The 21,447-nt window shown below is 32.9% G+C and overlaps 1 pseudogene; it reads left to right on the forward strand.

The window, feature by feature from the left end:
• Positions 1-18,824: 18,824 nt before the first annotated feature.
• Positions 18,825-21,171, forward strand: LOC102517021 (annotated as a pseudogene).
• Positions 21,172-21,447: the final 276 nt, after the last annotated feature.

Here is a 21,447-nt window from a genome sequence, read left to right on the forward strand (position 1 = left end):
GTCCTTCTCAAATATTCCAAAAATTGAAGAGGAGATAAAACTCTGAAATTTATTCTACAAGGCCACAATTACCCTGATACCAAAACCAGACAAGGACACTACGAAAAAAGAAAATTAGAGTAATATCTTTGATGAATATACATGCAAAAATCCTCCACAAAACATTAGCTAACTGAATTCAACAATACATAAAAAGGATCATACACCATGATCAAATGAGATTTTTTTCTAGGGGTGCAAAGATCACTCAGTATCCACAAATCAATCAATGTGATACATCACATTAACAAAAGGAAGGATAAAAATCACATGATCACTTCAATAGACAGAAAAAGCGTTTGACAAAATTCAACATCCATTCATGATAAAAACTCTCATCAAAGTTGGTATAAGGGGAAGATATCTCAACATAAAAAAAGGCCATTTCCTACAAACCCCTAGCCAATGTCATACTCAATGACAAAAACTTGGAAGTCTTTCCCCTAAATATAGGAACAAGACAAGAATGCCCATTCTCATCACTTTTATTTAACATAGTATTGGAAGTCCTAGACACAACAATCATATAAGAAAAAGAAATAAAAGGCATCCAAATTGAAAGGGAAGAGGTAAAACTGTTACTATTTGCAGATGACTTGATATTTTATATAGAGAACCTCAAAGTCTCCACCCAAAAACTATTAGAACTAATAAATGAATTCAGTAAGGTTTCAGAGTACAAGATTAATATACAGAGATCTGTTGCATAGCTATACATTAATAATGAAATATCAGAAAGAGAAAGTAGAAAAACAATTTCTTTTAAAATCTCATCAAAATGAATAAAATACCTAGTAATAAACTTAACCAAGGAGGCGAAAGACCTATACTATAAAATGAAAGCTATAAAACACTGATGAAGGAAATTGAGGATGTTACAAAGAAATGGAAAGATATCTAGTGCTCTTGGATTGGAAGGATTAATATTGTTAAAATGGCCATACTTCCCAAAGCAATCTACAGATTTAATGCAACCACTATCAAAAAGCCATGTCATTTTTCATAGAACTATAGTAAATAATCCTAAATTTCATATGGAACCACAAAAGCCCCTGGATTGCCAAAGCAAACTTGATTGAAAAAAAAAAAAAAAGCTGGAGGTATCACACTCTCAGACTTCAGAGTATACTACAAAACTACAGTAATTAAAACAGTATGGTACTGGAACATAGATCAATGGAACAGAATAGAGAGCCCAAAATAAACCACACATTACGGTCAACTAATCTATGACAAAGGAGGCAAGAATACACAATGGGAAAAAAAGGTAGTCTCTTCAACAACTGGTGCTGGAGAAACTGGACAGCTACATGTAAAACAAAAGGATTAGGACATTCCCTCATACCATATTAAAAAATCAGCTCAAAATGGTTTAACATCTAAATGTAAAAATGAAAACCATAAAACTCCTTGAAGAGAACACAGGCAGAAAACTTTGCCATTAAGTCATCACAATATTGTTTTGGATCAGTCTCCTAAGGCAAAAGAAATAAAAACAAAAATAAACAAATGGGAACTAGAAAACATTTGCAAATGCTGTGACCAGCAATAGGTTAATATTCAAAATATACAAACAACAAATAGAACTCAATATCAAAACAAACAAACAAACAAACAATCCAATCAAAAATGGACAGAAGACATGAATAGACATTTTTCCAAAGAAGACTTACAGATGGCTAACAGGCACATGAAAAGATGCTCACCATGGCTAATTATCAGATAAATGCAATTCGAAACAATGAGATATCTCACACCCGTCAGAATAACTGTCATCAAAATGTCTACAAATAAATTCTGGAGAGGATATGGAGAAAAGGGAATCCTTGTACACTGTTTGTGGGAATGTTAGTACAGCCACTATGGAAAAACAGTATAAATGTTCCTCAAAAAATGAAAAATAGAACTACCTGATGATCCTGCACTTCCACTTCTGAATATATATCTGAAAAGAAATGAAAATGCTGATTCGAACAGATAGGAGCACCCTATTGTTCACAGCAGCACTATTTATAAAAGCCAAGAAATGGAAGTAACCAAAGTGCCCATTTACAGACAACTGGATTAAGAAGATGTGTATATGTATACATATATACATATATTACTCAGCCATAAAAAAGAATGAAATTCTGTCATTTACAGCAATATTCCCCATCATCTCTCACCTAAATTGCTGCAGTGGTTTCCTAACTAATTTCACTGTATCTACTCTTGTTCACCACAAACCAACTTTCCACACTGCACACAGAGTGAGCTTTATAAAATGCAAATCTGATTGTTTTATTTTTCTGATTAAAACCTTTCAATGACTTTCAATTGCTTCTTAGGCTAAAGAACAATATCCTTATCATGGCTTCGAAGACCTTTCCAAGGTCTCTTTCTCTGGGCTTGTCTTTTACCATATACCTCCTTTGTCTCTGAGCACTAGTCACACAGGTGCTTATTCTGTCTCTAAATCAATATTTCCTTCCATGAAAAATTAAGATGAGGAATTTTATAACAACTCAGAACAACAGAATTTATGAAAATCTGCTTTCTACCTGAAGCTTTGTGATACTGTTTTATTATTTCTGCCATGTCACTTTTAAAAATAGTCCTTGTACTTATGTACTTCCTCCCTTCTCTTCTAAGAACTTCAGAATCCTTACATAGTGGAACATAACTGATCTTCATAATATCCTACAATCTAATCCTTAGGAGGATTCAATGTTTAATTCTATTTAGTAAATTAAGGCAGGAAATGTGAAGTGACTTCCTTGAGGTTGTATAGTTATAAATTCCACATTGGGAACCAGTTTTTCTGACTCTTACTAGAATATTCTTTCCAGCTGACCCATCATTATACTTAAGCATTCTGTAGTTTTTTGTCTTCTGGAATTTAAGGATTTTTTCAAACACTTAATTGATGTGCAACTTCAATATTAACCTTGAGTGATAAAGAATGGGACAGGAAAGTAATTGATTAAATCAAACCAGGCAATTTTCTTCCAAGAGGGAGGTTAATTGGAGAAAGCATTGGCAGTATGGATCCAAGGTTGCCTTTATCTGAAGTTTGACTGATTCACTTCTGTACTTTATTTCAATTCTAGGTAGATTATGTACTACTCTCTTGTCATTCCTGGAAAAAACAACCCACAAGAGTGCATGAATACTTCCACTAGTACTTTGGATGCTAATCTTTCATGCTTCTGGCCTTCCCTAATCTTGATATAGATCCAGGAATACATTTCTCAAGGAATATAAGAGTTCAGAGAACCCATAGGCTTGAAGGGAGTTTCTAGAAGATGAGGTAGAGTTATGGTAAAATTAAGGAGATTTATGGAATTAATTCAGCAAAGATGAGGAGAAAGTCATTATTCTCACACTTATAGAGAAACTAAGTAGAATTTTTTTTAAAGGCACAAAACCTGATGAAGAAAGAAGAGTATTCGTGTTGATTTTAAAATAGGAATGATGCATTTTTGACTCTTTATACTTTAATCATGTATATTTTTTAAACAGATCAAACAACCTACTTAAGATGCTTCCAATATGCCAACATGAAAATGTGTCTCTATCTTTTCTTCATCTGTAAAATGGAAGAGACAATACCAGACTTTCCTATCTTAACTCATAAGACTGCCATGAGAAGTAACTAAGCTACTAAATATAAACATGCAGAGTTTTAATGCTTTAAATAAATCTCAGATTCTGAGGTCTGTTAAAATGACTTCAGGAATATTTTTAGTGTATGTATTTTCATAGGCAATATCTGAGTAATGACAATGGTAATCTCTGAGTCATGAGATTTTGCATGATTTAATTTTAAAGTGCCTTATTTGTGTTTTTAATTTTTCCTAGAAAAAATAATTTATAGCAAAAGTGAAAAGGGAGTACACGAAGGTGAAATTATTTCACTTGCTTTAAAATTAGTTTTTAATCATAAAGTTGTTCATGGTTCCTGTTTAAAATAATGTTTTAAAAAATAAATTATTAAACATTGACCATGCCAGAATAATTATATAGCATGTGATATATTTGGGAAAATATTTATTATAATCATTTGATTTAAATGAAAATTAAATCATTTTATTTAAATGACAAATGAAAAAGTTAAGTTAATTTTTCTACACTACCAAAATTACACAAGAATAACAGGATTCTATTGAGATTTGTGCTAAGCCTAGGTCGTCTACATAATTGGAAGACCATTAAGCATGATATACAGACACCAACAGACACAGTGCATAGAATGTATTCTAGCCAAATGCATTAAGTCTGAATTTACAATCATATTTATTTCAAATATGATTTTTACCACATGAAAAACATATCCATATATTTAAATATATTGATCAAATAATAGCAGCATTCTCATTCAGTCTGAGTTTTAAATCAGTCACAACCCTACCAAGAGGATCTTTACAGACCACCAAAATATCACTAGTTTACACAGACTTCATTTAGCAGGTAAGTTTCTGCTTAGTTTCTACACTTTAGATATGGTTTTTGCATAGCACAGGAGGAGCAACAGTAAATAGAACTCACTAAATAATGCATTTGTTTAGACTCCTTAGCTAAAAATACATATTTCCATAATTCATGCAGAAATTTACCTCCTCTTTCTCTGGATAACTGGTAGCCCTAAATACACCAAGTAAAAGAAAACTGATCACACTCTTAAAGCATTAAAACAAAATGAAAGTCTCTAAGGGCTTCCTCAAATAAAATCTGAAATAAGAATGATATAGGGCATGCACTAGTTCTTTAAAGACATATGCAACCTGAGAATAGATTTATTTCAATACTCATGAATTAGTGGGTGGTAACTTTGATTTAGTGTATTATATATTAGATTCAGCAAGTTATGTGTCTAATTTAGAAGGTTATGTCTCTGGTTCAAAAGGCAATGCATCAGATTCAAGTAGGACATCTAATTCAGCAGATTATATAACTTATTCAATTACATGATGTATCTGATACAGAAGGTGATATATTTAATTCAACAGCTAATATATCAGATTCAAAACGTGATTCATTTTTTCCAGTAAGTAATTAATTTTACTTGTAACTGATTTATCTATTTCACCATGAACTATGCCATGTTCTGTAAGTTATTTATTTATGTATATGAAATACAAATTTTATTATTACTATAGATTTTCACTGCAAAATAATTCAGAAATTCTTGGATTACTTTTAATCTAGCTACTCCATTTCATTCATTTATAAATGGGGTTTGCATAGAACACCTACTTCAAAATAATCAGGAATGCTTATTAAAAGTGTAGATTTCTGAGACCCACTGCAGCCTTAATAAGGAATAAGGCCTAATAGCTGCATACAGAACAAAGATCTCAGGTGATTTTTATGTAGTGTTGTTTTATAAAGTTTGAAAATTCAGAAATGTAAACAAAATATATTAAAGCAAAGCAGAGGAAAATATGAGGTTCTTCTAAACTTGAAAAATAAATTTATGATGCACTGTAAACTTTACATTTCCTTTGTTGTAATTATCACAACTCCTATTCTTTTGTCTATACTACCTCTAATGTAGGATATAAAAATGCTGGACAGAAGTCACCTGTGACTGGCTGACATAATGATGTAAACTTATCATCTCTCCTTGTGGTCTGATCAAAAGTCTGACAAGGGAGGTTTGCATTTCAGAAAATAGGGAAAAAAACAAGTTACTGAGACTCTTCCTTTTTTACTTTGATATTGTGGTTTCAGATATCCTTGTAAATAATTTACAGTAATCATTAGTATTCCACACCACCTATTTCAGACTCCCGTCCTTCCAGGGTGACATTAGAATTGCATTTTCCCCAATTCCTGAAGTTTTGTACAGCCGCATGACGGTTTGGTCAATGAAATATGATCAGAACTGATAACGTCTAGGTGAAAGCTTTAACAGCCAGCATGTGTATCTTTCCCATCCTTCCCCTTCCCACCTTCCAAATGAAGGTATTTACTGGTATTATCTTGCCTCTTTTTGACCGTCATAAATTGAGTATGTGTGGGAAACAGATAATTTTTCTTTATACTTTAATTTCTCTTCACATAAGGAAGAGTCACGTCTGGATCTGATATAGGGCTTAACTGTGCCTAACTCAGAGATCTTGGATTCAGAGAGGTTGACCCAGTCACTTGATGAGATTTTTGTGTTGGCCTCCCTGGGGTTGTGGTGAAATATTCTGTGTGAAGGAAGGGAATGAGCTGAATCTTTTGTGAACAAAAGGGCAGGATAGTAGTCACTGTTTTTTTACCATTTATTTCAGGTTCTCCTCATTCATTCCAGTTGTAAGAGATTGTACTTCTCCATCCACATGAAATTAGATATGACCACTGGAATAGCTTTAACCAATGAAATGTGAGGAGATACACTGTTTCATTTCTGAGTGGAAGCTTTAAGAGGGAGTATATGATTTTTCTATGTTCTCCTCAACTTTATCTCAATGACCATCAGGATTCTAGATGGTAGCTTTCTTTTAGCTTGGATCCCGGAGTAAAGACAAAATGGACCTCAGTTCTCAGCCAACCTGTGGTAGTCCTGCAGCATGAACAAGAAGTAAACTTTTGTTGCTTTAAGTCAATGGGATTTTGGAATTGTTTATCACTGCAACAAAAACTAGTCCTTCTTAAATTTTTTAAAATTGAAATATAGTTGATTTACCGTGTTGTGCTAGTTTCAGGTGTATGGCAAAGTGATTAAGTTATACATATATGTATGTCTTTTTCAGATATTTTTCCATTATAGGTTATTATAAGATATTGAATATAGTTCCCTGTGCTGTACAGTATGTCCTGGTTGTTTATCTGTTTTATATATACTAGTGTGTTTTATGTTAATCCCAAACTCCAAATTTATCCTTCTCCACTTTCCCTCTTGGGAACCATAAGTTTGATTTCTATATCTGAGTTTATTTCTGCTTTGTAAATAAGTTCATTTGTATAATTTTTTTTAGATTCCACTTATAAGCAATATCATATAGTATTTGTCTTTCTCTGTCTGACTTTCTTCACTTAGTATGATCAACTCTAGGTGCATCCATGTTTCTGCAAATACCATTATTTCATTCTTTTTTATGGCTGAGTAGTATTCCATTACACACACACACACACACACACACACACACACACACACACACACACTCCAAATCTTCTTTATCCAGTCATCTGTCAAGGGACATTTAGGTTGTTTCCATGTCTTGGTTATTCTAAATAGTGCTGCTACAAGCATTTGGGTGCATGTATCTTTTCAAATTAGAGTTTCCTCTAGATACATGCCCAGGAGTAAGATTGCTGGATCATATGGTAAATGTATTTTTAGTTTTTTAAGGAATTTCTATACTGTTTTCCATAACAGCTTCACCAAACTACATTCCCACCAGCACTGTAAGAGGGTCCCTTTTTCTCCACAGCCTCTCCAGCATTTATTATTTGTAGATTTTCTGATGATGGCCATTCTGACTGGTGTGAGGTGATACTTCATTGTAGTTTTGATTTTCATTTCTCTAATAATTAGCGATGTTGAGCATCTTTTCATGAGCCTGTTGGCCATCTGTATGTTTTTTTTTTTTTTTTGGAGAAATGTTTATTTACATCTTCTGCCCATTTTTTGATTGGGTTGTTTGTTTTGTTGATATTGAGCTATATGAGCTCTTTGTATATTTTGGAAATTAATCCCTAGCAAGTCCTATTGTTTGCAAATATTTTCTCCCATTCCACAGGTTGTTTTTCTAATTAAACTTAAAAGCTTCTGCACAATAAAGGAAATCATAAACAAAACTAGACTTTCTTGATCAGTACATAGCATAAAAGACCCTTCTATCTCTGTTGCATAAAGGTTCCTATTTTTCAGTTGTTTTGATGCAGATATGTTCACGCTTAGCCCTCCGCTTTTTTTTCAATCAAGTGACTTACTTGCAGATATTTCTAAACTTGTAATTTATTCTCTTCTATACTGTTCATCTATTACTTATGTCACTTATTAACATTTTCATGAAAGTTGGGGGAAAAAGGTATTTTAATCAGTTAATTTTTCTGTATGTTGGCAGATTCTTAAAATACCTTGAGGAGAAAATTTGAATTTGTAGCTGTACTCAAAATATAAATGGTACAGGAGTTTCTATTACCCTTGCCATTCCATTGAAAAACAGGAGTTGACAAGTAGGCTTTTGTGTCTTGATAAAGGAGATATTGGTAGCCTTGGGACTCTAGACATATTTCCACTATATTCTTGATTATAACTTGAGATGCTGACATCCTTAGAAATCATTGATGGTTAATTATCGATGGTTAATTGTGTGATCTTATATCAATTCCCATCAGTTGCTGTTCCATTCAATACAGGGTATACTGCTATGGGGAGTGAAAGTCACCCAAATAAGATGTCAGAAAACTAGAGCCTACAGGCCAAATCTGGCCTTCCTTTGTTTGTATATAGCCTTTGATCTATCAATAATTTTTACATGAAGTGGTTGAAAAAAATAAAAAAAGTATTTTAGAACACATAAAAATTATACGAAATTCAAATTTCAGTATCAATAAATAAAGTTTTACTAGAACACATCCATGCCCACTTGTTTATGTATTGTGTCTGGTTATTTTCACCCTACAATGGCAGAGGTGAGCAGTAGCTTGGCAAAGAGACCATGAAGTCCACAAAGCCTAAAATAGTTACTATCAGACTCTTCACAGAAAATGTTAGCCAACTCATGCTCCAAATAATTAATGATTTTATTGTTCATAATCAAATAAACTCTGAATATTTTGTGATGACATTTCAATTTTAGTGAAGGAAGTTGATTGCTGATACTTTTTTGTTTTGTAATAATTGGGATTTAAAATTAATCTTGTGTCACCATTTAATTTAGAGTCCTTAAATATTATAATCACATAACAATGGATTTTTCAGGAACCACAAGAAAATCGGAAAACCTTTGATAATAATTTGTTTCCAGCAGAGAGTGTTTTAATAATATGGGGGAAATCTTCAGAGATCCTGAAAGTTCTTTAATTTTGCTTGTGCAAATATCTGACATTCACATATTCTTTTATTTATCTTGAAATTATAATTTAATTAAAATTAACTTACACAATTAAATGTGAATATTTTGGACTAATATTTGTATTTTTAAAAAATTAAACATGCTGTATAAAAGGCTTTGATTTTCCTACATGCAAAAAGAAAAGATTAGTAGCAGTATATTTGAGGGAAAGATTTTCAAAAAGAGATAATTCGTTCTACAATGTTAAATAGCTTCCATTCTGTTTAGAAATTACTTTAAATTTTGTACTTGAAAAATATGGAGAAAAGCAAACAAACCAATAAACAAGATAATAGTGGCTAAAAACGATGAAAATTTTGGATAGGAATTATATTTTCCAGTTACTTTTCCTCTAGATCATCCATTTAAATAGCAAATTTAACAGAAAATTGATAGGAATTTGTAACCACTAACAATTATCCCAAATTTTATGCTCCTAAAAAATGAAACTAAACTTTCCACTGGAATTTATGTCTTTAGTTAAGAGGCTAAAAATTTTATCAAAAGCAGTGCATTCCATGAGAAAAAATGTTAGGTTCAGCTTCAGCAAACCAGTGCTTTTAGCCAATTACTTTAGGGAAAAAGGTTCACCTTTCTGTTCACTCACTTGTATAATGGAAATTTTAATATTTATAATATAAATATTATATTAATGTATTATAAAGAGTATATTATTAATGTCTTTATATTAATATGTAAGAATAGAGTTATAATATAATACACTATTTATTCTATGATTTTATATGATAATATAATGAATAATATTATTAAAATTGATATTAGAGTTATGGGAAACATTTCCAAATGATGAAGGGAAGTGCTACACTAGCACTTCAAATACATCTCATTGTCTCCATTGGTCATTGTCAGTATTCAAAAGTGATAAAATGTGTATCACATAGAAAATATTCAATAAGTTATAGCTGTTATTATAGTTAGCTGATTATTGCCACTCACGGCCCCATTTATCTCATCATCTTTTATTGAGGGCCTGCCATGCATCAAGTGCATTATTTACAGTGTCTTATTTAATCCACCACCTACCACACTGCCTGGCAGAAGAACTTGATAAATATTTGTTGGGTGAAAGAACCAGTTCTCAAAGTAAATATTGAAATGACAGTTTTATTATCCCAATTTACAGAAGAGAAAAGTAGGGCTCATCATCACACAGACAAAGCACTGTCTCTTATATCCCACTGTGGATATGAGATCAAGGTGGCACCATTTTCCCCATGTCTTACACTATCCTCCTAATATTGTACATAAGATAAAGTTTATGAATCTTACTATTTCACACTAATTATTATCATGACGCAGGACGTTTTTAATATTTGTCACTTGCACTTTCTATAGCAAGTTATTTGCACAACTTTTGTTATCATTAGTTGTTTACATATCTGCTTCCTCTACTAAACCCGTGCATATTTTGAAAGCAATGGCACTATCTTATGCAACATTTTACTGGTCACAAACAATACAATCATGGTACATAGTAGATAGATAAATTGTTATTTATTGAATGAATGATCAAGAATGCAAAACCAAACCAAGAAGGCTAGCAGGTGACTTCAACATTGGCAGAGTTGATAAGAAAAATTCAAACACATAAAATCAAGGGAATTTTGCTTTCCAGTCTGAGTTGTTGTAGTCATTACCTAAATTTTTCATTTTATAAAGTATAAATAGTTTACAAATACACTTTTAGCTATGAAAAGTAAAGTTCAACTGATTAATAACCAATCCCGTTCTCAACAGGGCTGTGAAATCTGGGTTCACTCTAAAATTTTCATTGGTTGTTTTTGTTTCAGCTTGGTGAACACTTACTGAGTCCTTAACTATTTGCCCAGCACTTTATATACATTCTTTTATTTAACCCTCCTATGAGAATAAGTGTGTTAAAATGATTTGCTCAACATCATACCTCTAATAAGAGCACATGATATACAGGCTTACCTCATTTTATTGTGTTTCACTTTACTGTGCTTCGAAGATATTTACAAATTGAAGCTTTGCAGCAACCCTGGATGGATTAAGTCTATTGGTACCATTTTTTCCAATACCATTTGCTCAATTCATGTTTCTGTGTCACATTCTAGTAATTTTCACAATGTTTCCAACTTTAAAAAACTATATTTGCTATAAAACTTTAACAGGTGAGTTTCTTCTTACAGAGCAAAGAAAGTGGGTTTCTGGAGATGGAATCTACGTGTGGAGAAGATGACATGAAGATTGTTGAAATGACAACAAAGGACTTAGACTATTACATAAACCTAGTTGAAAGCAGTGGCAGGGTTTGACAGGACTGATTCCAATTTCGTGGATAAAATCTATCAAACGGCATTTGCATGCTACATAAAAATCATTTCTGAAGGGAAGAATTGATCAATGCAGCAAACTTCATTGTTGTTTTATTTTTAAAAATTGCCACAACCACCCCAACCTCAGTAACCACCATCCTGATCAGTCAACAGCCGTCAACATTTAGGCAAGACCTTCCACCATCCAAAAGATTATGGTTTGCTGAAGGCTTAGATGATGGTTAGCATTTTTTAGCAACAAACTATTTTTTAAATTAAGATGTACACTTTTTTACACATAATGCTATTGCACACTTAGTAGACTACCTTACAGTGTAAACATTACTTTTATGTGTACTAGGAAGCCAAAAAATTTGTGTGAATCACTTTATTGCCATATTCCCTTTATTGTGGTAGTTTGGAATTGAACCCACAATATCTCTGAGATATGCCTGTAGGTTTCATCTAGATCTGTCTAATTTCAATACCCAAGCCTGTACACACTAAATTAGACTACATCTAATACTCCCAGTCTCCTCAACAGCTTTTTCTGCATCTTCCATGAGCAAACAGTAATAATATATGCTCATCAATAGTGAATACCTATAATACATATTTATCCACTAACCCTGGAACAAACGTGTTCAGTTCTGTTGCCTAAAACAGACTGCTAGTTATTTATCTAGCAAAAATGGAATTTTCAGGATTTGCTAAGAATTGCAATTCAGGGTCAGCAACCACGGTGAGCCACATACAAGTCCCCATATGGCAAAGGAAGGAGAACATTTATAAAGGGGAAAAGGAAATTGGGAGGGCAATAGTAGACAAGAGTCTATGGGTTTTCATTGGCTGAGTTGTTGCCGGGAAAGAAGAGGAGTCTTTCTTCTTCCTATTGGGTGCTGCTATACCCCCTTCTCATATCCTGATTCTATTTAATTGAGGTTCCCATTTATTACTTTTTTACAGTTTCATAAAGATAGATATTGGGTACAGAACTGATAATGGAAAGAAAACAAAGTAATTAATCCCTGGTGATCAAATGTGAAGCAACCATAAGCAAGTACAGGAAGAAAAAATTTAAGGGCAACTGAAATATGTCTGTTTTGAAACAATGGTCTTGTCAGTATACTTTATAAGCAATGCCCTTGAATGATGTCAAAAGGAAGTGCAAAAAGTCATAAAGCTTACATAATGCACATAATGTCCTTTGACCACAATGCAAGTAAATAAAATATCACAATATGAAGATGGTTGAAAAATACTCAGAAACTTTAAAATGTCCTTCTCAATAAATCATGAGTTAAAGAGGAAATTATATGGGAAATTATACAATATATAGATCTCAGTGGTAATGAACACTACAAAAAAATCTAGGGGATGCAGTTAAATTGCTATTTAGAGGGCAATTTATGGATGAATTTATTTTTTTAAAGACATTCTGAAAATACATCATTAAAACATTCAACTTAAAGACATGAAGATGGAAATTAAACCTAAATATAAAAGAAAGGGAAAATTATAAAGATAAAAATAATAATTAACTAAAAATAAAGAATATCAACAAAACAAAACCTTGTTCTTTGAAAATACATAAAAATAAATACTGATAATTAAGAAAGATAAGATGCAGATACAAATAAGTAAAATTAAGGACAAAAGGGGAGTATAACCTGAAGGCCAGTATAGATATTAAAAATTCATTAGACGATACTATGAACAAATTTATCCAATATTTGGAAGTAGAAGAGATAAATATCTCAAAAAATAAACTAGTAAATTTACCAAAAATAAAATAGAAAATCAATAGAATTTAATCAATAATTGAAAGAGTACACACAAAATTTCCAGATTATTTTTACCAGACAAAAAAAGATAATCCTTACATAATATAAACTTTTTCAGAGAGTAGAAAAATATACCCTAATTTATTTGTAAGGAAAAAAAGCCAGTACAAGAAAGACAATTATAGACCAATGTCATCTGTGAATATAGATATAAAAATTCCACACAAGATATAAATGAATATAATTTTCTATCATGTTAAAATATATATTTATCATGACCAACTAGAGTTTATTTCCAAAAAGCAAAGATTTTCTAAGGTCAGAAAATACATTAATCCAGTATATCATATAAAGTGATTTCAGAAGAACATATATGATTGTAATAATATATGTAAGCATTCATTAAAGTTCAAGACATATTCATGTTAAAAATTTGTTTTCAAAACATAAAGATAGAGACTTCACCTAATTTGGTAAAGGTTCTCTACCAAAATATGTATATAAGGAAACTTCATTACCCTGATTAAGGTAATTTATTAGAAATATACAGCAAGCATTATCCTTTACGCTACCATTTTGGAAACATTCTCATTAAAATCAGACACAAGACAAAGTTCATCACTTTTCAGACATATTATTTAATATTGTATAAAGGTCTTAGAGAATAAAAAGGAGCAACAACCAACCTAGCTTCAATGAGCACTCCTAGCATCAAGAGAGGGGTCTATAAATACCATGTTCAACTAAAAGAAGGGATTATTAGAGAAATAGCTAATTTCAGTATGGATTAAGAAATGTACAAAATGAGTTTGGAACATCTTGTTATGTCTAAAAGCTACTAAGCTATCAAAAACTATTAGGATCATGTCAAAAAAACTTCACAGAAGTCAACCTGAAGGGGCTCATACTAGCCAAATGTAGGTTAATTTGTGTATTAAAAAGGACTAACAACAATGAGAGAAAGAGAGAGAGAGAGAGAGAAAGAGAATAGTTAGCAACTAATAATGAACAAATTTCCAGTAAGAAAAATGGAAATAGAAACCTATTCATTAAAGCTTTTTCACATGCCTTCATCTAAATAAGTACAACAAGCTGATTATTGCAAATACATGTGTAGAACAATAAAGCATAAAATTCAATGATGCAGTGATCAGATGTTCTTACTGGACCAGTTTGTTCAATTAAGTTTCCATAGATATGTGAAATCTATAACTACCATAGATCAATCTGAAGTGTAATTGTAGTAAATGACTTATGGAACACCTACATATCCAAATCTTATGCCTGGAATGTGGCAAAGCTAAAGAAACAAAAACACAATGAGAATCTGGGTTCTGGTTCAGTGGTTTCTACAAATACAGAGAAAAGACAAAAGGCAGGGTCTTGTGCAAGACTGTCAGAGACAGAGAAGTAATATATGATCCTTTCTCTCAAAGTCATTTATCATCTAGTAGCAAAGACAGTATATAAATAAATAGAAGACAAGCTAGAGTAAGTTAGGTTTCCTAAAAAAGGTATGGTGATAGGAAAGTGTTAGGTCTGGGGTGGCATTCTGCATTCTTAGTAGCAGGTAATAGGATAAGCAAGTTAGAGACTAGCCAAAGGCAATAGAATTGTACAGCTGACTCTTAAATTGAAAAGCCTAATTTTTAGTGTTCAAAAACACACTGTGAACTGGGCTTAGGCAAGTTTCAGAGCTCTGGGTGCTAGTTGTGGAATGAAAAATCACAGTAGAAGTTTCACTTAACTAAGAATGCGATAGTTGCCAAAATAAGCCACAATATTTTTCAGCTCCTCCCATTAAGAAGCTAAGTTTATCTTTCTACACTTTCAGTTTCACCTTGATCGTGTGAATTGCTTTGACTAATAAAACATTATTAAATATGACACAAGCAGAAGTTTGAAAAGTGTTCACACAATTCACACTCTTTTACTAATGGAGACTCTTCTACACCTACTGTGAACTAGTCCAGAAGAAAAAATAGATTTGATTTTATCAAAATCAGATGTTTGTGCTACAAATGAGTCCATCGAGAAAGAAAAAATACAACTCACAGAATGAGACAGAATATGGGAGAAGATATTTGAAAATCATACCTCTTACAACTTGATATTAAAAATAAAAATAATGGAATTTTAAAATGAGCAAAAAATTTGAGTATACATTCCTCAAAGGAATATATACAAATGGGCAATAGGTATGTGAAAAGATGTTCAACATAAGTAATCATTTAAGATAATGCAAATCAAAACCACAATGAGATTCTACTTTTCAACCAATAGAATTGCTATAATAAAAAGATAAATATTCACAAAGATGTGGAAAAATTGGAACTCTTATGCATTGCTGGTGGAATGTAAAATGGTGCACTTTGGAAAACTATCTGACAGTTCTTTGAAATTTTAAACATAGATTTACCATATGATCCAGCATTTCTACTTCTAGTTATATATCCAAGAGAGATGAAAACATATGTCCACATAAAAACTTGTACATGAATGTTCATAATATTCCTAATAGCCAAAAAGTGAAAACAATCGAAACATCCATCAACTGATGTATGGATAACTAAATGTGGCATGTCCATATAATGGAATATTATTCAGCAATAAAAATAAATGAAATATTGATACATGCTACAAAAGATCATATATAATGTGATTCTATTTATATAGAATATTCAGAATAGGCAAATTTATAGAGACTGAGAGTATTAATGGTTCCCTGAGGCTTGGGTAGATGGGGACGATTTCAGGAGGACAGCTAAAGTGCATAATGCTTCTTTGGGGGATAATAAAAATATTCTAAAATTGATTATGGTGATGGTTACACAACTCTTGTGAACATACTAAAAGTCATTAAATAATACACTCAAATGGGTACATTGTATAGTATGTGAATTATATCTCAATAAAACCTTTATCAAAAAATCAAATTGAAGAACATAAAATCATATCAGAACAACTAGAAAACAGTTTCATGTTTTTAAAATGGAAGTAAATACCATGAAAATATTAATTCTGATAAAATTAATTGATGAATTTAATGCATTTTTATTTAGAATACAAGTGTTTGGGGCTGGAATTATTAAAATTGGTTTAAAATAATTTCAAAGATTATATAAAATAATATGTGCCTGAGTACGTCCAATAAAATGATAAAAAATGCAAATAATGAAGACCCACTTCAGCAGCTATTAAAATGTATCATCAAGCCACTATGATCAAAATGTATAGTATTGTTATAAAATTATACAAATAGATAATGTTAAAATAATACAGGTATTTGATGCATAGAACAAGGTTTACAGAGTTTTGGAGTGAAAGTTATCACCCATGAATTTTATACTCCATCAAGTTTTCATTCATACGTGAAGATATCCAAAAGGACTTATTGCAAACACAGACTTAAGATTGTTTAACCCATGTACTTTCTGTGAAAACATAAATTCTTGACATATTTCATGTTATAAAAGGCAATTTAAGAAATCTCACAGATGAGGATATTGGGATATAAAGCAATTGGAGTGAGTTCTTAAAACCTTTATGACTTCCAGTTTCCAATTCTACATGTTAGGAGTTTGGAAGTTGACACTGTGCTAACAAATAAAAAGCTGAACAGACTGAAAATGAACAACTCCTCTTGGATCTGTAAGAGATGAGAAGACACAGGACAAACTGCTGCCCCCTAAACTGGAGAGACAGACAAGTGAATACAAGGAGGCACAGGTTACCAGAGCAGAGGCTCATGAGCAGAAGCCAACAAGGGAACCAGTGGTAGGGTAGGAAAACCTGTACTGTAACTGATGAATTGCTAGATGCTCAGTGTGAATAACTTTGAGAGTGAAAAATCCCAGGGGACCCAGTCAGAGGAGGGGGTGCCCAAAATTTTGTGAGATTTACTTCCAGGAGCTTCAACAGTTTGTCACAGTACATACTAGAGAGAAATTCCCTTGTGCTTCCAGTAGGAGAAGTGGAAAAGCAATCATTTTGAAATGCACCAGAGCACTCTGTCTTTTTAACAAGTCTGCCCTCGGAGAAACAAGTTAACTGGAGCCAAACCTGCTGGGGTTTTATCACAGCCTAACTGACCTGGTCAAAGGAAAATACCCAACTTCAGTCAGCTCTAGCCTTCCATGTGCAGGAAGGGAAATACTCAACTCTAGCCCACTCTACCCATCCTGTCTCACCTAAGTGGGGAGAAAGAAAAAGGCTGAGAAACATCACGAAGCTCAAAGTTCAGAGGCATAGGCTCATTAAAAGACTGAGACCTAACCACAGTACTACAGAATGCTTCCCCTCCCCCGAGACCTTACCACCATTTCTGAAGTCCTATTTACAGCAGTTCCTTTCACCCAGTACATCATTTCTAGCTATTAATTAAGAATTACAAGGCACAGATACAGACAAGGCAAAAAACACAATTTAAAGAGACAGAGCAAGCATCAGAACGAGACACAGCAGGGACATTGGGATCGTCAGACTAGGAATTTAAAACAACTATAATTAAGATGGTAAGGGTTCTAATAGATAAAGTAGACAACATGCAAGGACAGATAGGCAATGTAAACAGAAAGATCACATTCTAAGAAACAACCAAAAAAGAAATGCTAACAATTAAAAACACTGTAACAGAAATGAAGGATATCTCTGATGGGCGTATTAGTAGACTGGACATGGCTGAGGAAAGAATCGCTGAGCTTGAGAATATTTCAAAAGAATCCTCCAAAACTGAAAAACAAAGAAAACAAAGACTGAAATAAACAGAATATCTAAGGACTGTGGTACAACTACAAAAGATGTAACATACATGTGATGAATTTCCCCCTAGTTAATGTCAGACACAAAACCATAGATACAGGAAGCTCAGAGAACATCAAGAAGGATAAATGCAAAAACAAACAAACAAACAAACAAAAACCCCTACACAAGGCACACCAACAAGAGTGCTCACAGTGGCAATATGCATAATAGCCTCAAACTCAAAGAAGTACACTTACAAAAGTAGTTAGGCACAGATCCTATTATATACACGTTATTTCAAAAACATAAGAGAAAAAGATGTATGTTATCTATGGTTTTTCATATCCTGGAAAAAAAAAGAAAAGACATACAGATGCTTGTAAGATACATAACAAAACAAAGTGCATATAAATATACAATTTCATGTATGATATGAAATATATATAATTTATTTCAGAAAGTGATGAGCATTATGAGGAAAAATAAAGCAAGGTAAGGGGATAGAGAATATGAGGAGGATAGTGTTATTTTATAGAGGGAGGTCTTAGAAAGCCATGGGGATAAGATACTATTTGAGCCAGAACCCAAGGGAAATGAAACTGAGCCATACAGACACCTTTAGGGAAACATTCTAAGCAAAAGAATCAGAGAGTGGAAAGGTCCTTTTTTACTAACATGATTGGTTTTTGGGGTGGAGAGGGAATCATGGAGGGTAGTATGGCTGGAGTGAAGTGACTGAGAGCAACAGTGACAGGAAATGAGATCAGAGAAGCAGCCGAGGACCATATCTTTCTAGGGACTTTAAGCAACTGTGGGGAATTTAGCTTTTATTCTGAAAGAGAGAGGACACCTTTAGAAGGTGACTGATACATATTTGTAAAGGATCATGTTGGCTGCTCTATGGTGAACAGACTAGCAGGGAAAGTATGGATGCAGGGAGAAGATTTAGAGGTTATCAGAATACAAGCCAAGTGAGAGCTCCTGGTGGCTTGGACCAGATAGTATTTGGAGATGGTGAGAATGGTCAGATTGTTACAAATATAAAGCTGACTAGTTGAATGTGGCGTAGAAAAGAAAAAAAGTCAATACTGACCCCAAGAAGTTTTCACCTGAGCAACTGGAAGAATGAAGTTGCCTTTTATGGAGATGTGTTATATTTATGAAGGAAAATGTTATATACATCATACTGTTATGGTATTTATATCTGAGTGTGGGATTAAAGGTGATTTTTTTTTTCTTTCTGTGTGTCTATACTTTGAATTTGTATTCAACAAATGTGTTTGTTTCCTGTTGCAGCCATAACAAATTACCACAAACTTACTGGCTTAAAACAACACAAATTTATTATAGTTTTATGGGTCATAAATCTAACATGGGTCTCACAACTAAAATCAAGCTGTCAACAAAGCTACATTCCTTTTTGGAGGCTCTAGCAGAGAATTCACTTCCAGCTTCTAAAGGTCACCCACATTTCTTGGCTTGTGGCCCCCTTCCTCCATCTTTAAAACCATTAATGTCAAATCTTTGACAGTTACATTGTCACATGTCTCTCTTTGACCACAGCTGGGAAAGGTTTTCTCCTTTTAAAGACTCATTCGATTAGGTAGGGCCCACCTGGTTAATCTGGGATAATCTTCCCTCCATTTCCTTAATCTTAATCACATCTGTATAGTCCCTTTGCCATGAAGAAAACATAGTCACGGGTTCCAGGAATTAGGACATGGACATATTCGGGGGACTGTTATTCTTTCTACCACAGCAAATAGCTGTTTGAGAAAGAGATATGTGAGTGGGGTGATATTTAAAATATTCTTCTGCCTATAGTCCATCAGTAATCACTGTTGAATTTTCAGTCAACGTCCTGCTAAACTTTGAGCATGCATACTATCTTTTTTTTCCAAATAATATTATAATATAGGCACATGTATTCATTCAACATTCACTTGTCAGTGTCAGGCCCTGTGTTTGACACCAGAGATGTAAACTATGTAAACTATAACCTACTTTACTTATATAACAGTATGTTATAAACATTTACATATGATTTTCAAAGCACCATATGTATGTACCAAAATTTATTTAACATTGCACTAATATTGGACCTTAGAGTTACCACATTATAATTAACACATAAATTTAGATACATCTTTGTGTATTTTTTGATTATCCAAAACATTGTCCTAGAATATGATCAACCACAACAAAGCATATAAACATTTTAAAATATAATTTTAATATTATAAGTGTTTTTTTGCTGTATTTATGTGTCCATAAATGTAATCATAGAAATACAGAGTACTGGATGTTTTATCTGTATATGTTGATACAAATATGGTGTTCAACATTCTGCAGCCTTTCCTGTTCAATTGGCAATATATCTTAAAAATCTATCTCATACATATAAGTATAAATAATTCAATAGAATGGATATACTATACTTAACTTAGTGATTGTTATTGTAATGAATATTTAAAGTTTTTTTCTTCCTATTTGTTTTCTGTTGTAGGCTTTTGATCAGTTGCTTTACCCAAAGGTTGTGCCAATTTAAATTCCCTTCATAGAGGGTCGACTGTGCGGGCAGCAGTGGTGGCCAGTGGCAGGTGGGGAATGGGAGAGAATTTATTTGGTCTCCATTTTCAGCACCAAGAAACACAAAGTCAATTGTTCATTTTATTTCAAAATTGGAGCATGTCCTCATGGAGACAGATTCTCTTGGTTGCACAATAAACTGAGCAGACTATTGTCCTAACCTTCAATACTCTTCATTGCCTACTGACAGTTTGTGCTGTGCTGTGAGTAATGTCGAAATGCAGGTACACAATGATGAATTTTTTTGAAGAGGTTTTTGCATAAATAGAAAAGTATATTTAAGTTGAAGAGAAGACTATCTGTGATAACTTTGGAGATCACCTAATTGGATACGTGTATGTCAAGTTTCATCCAGAAGAAGATGTGGAAAAGGCTGCTATTGATTTGAATAACGGTTGGTTTAACATACAGCCCATCCAAGCTGAGCTCTCCCATAGGACAGACTTCAGAGAAGCCTGCTACCACCAGTATGAAAAGGGAGTGTGTAAACGAGGAGGTTTCTGCAATTTCATGCATTTGAAACCCATTTCTAGAGAACTGTGGTGGTATTTATACCGGCGTTGTTGCAAGAAGCATAGATGGAAGTCAGGGCCTGGGGACTGGAGTGCCACAGGAGGTGGTGGAGAGATCATGAAAGATCTGGGCAATTTTGAGCCAAGCCATTTTTTACCCTGTATTTGCTAGAAAGTGTAGTTGACTGACCAAACTAGTTCATTATGGGAATTTTTAAAAACAACAACAAAAAACCAACAAAGATGGGTTTCTGAATAAAATTTATAGTGATATAGTAAAAAAAAAAAATTCCCATCACAAATTAATGAAGGTGACTCCCTCATATATCCTTAGCTATTATCTTAACTTTAATTTTTAAATTATAAACAATATATAATATTTTATTTGTTAATGGCTACTTCTATTTCTTTTCCTATTTATTTATTGCTTGTTTATTTTTTTTAACCA

Source organism: Camelus ferus, chromosome X, assembly GCF_009834535.1.
Source record: "Camelus ferus isolate YT-003-E chromosome X, BCGSAC_Cfer_1.0, whole genome shotgun sequence".
NCBI lineage: Eukaryota > Metazoa > Chordata > Mammalia > Artiodactyla > Camelidae > Camelus > Camelus ferus.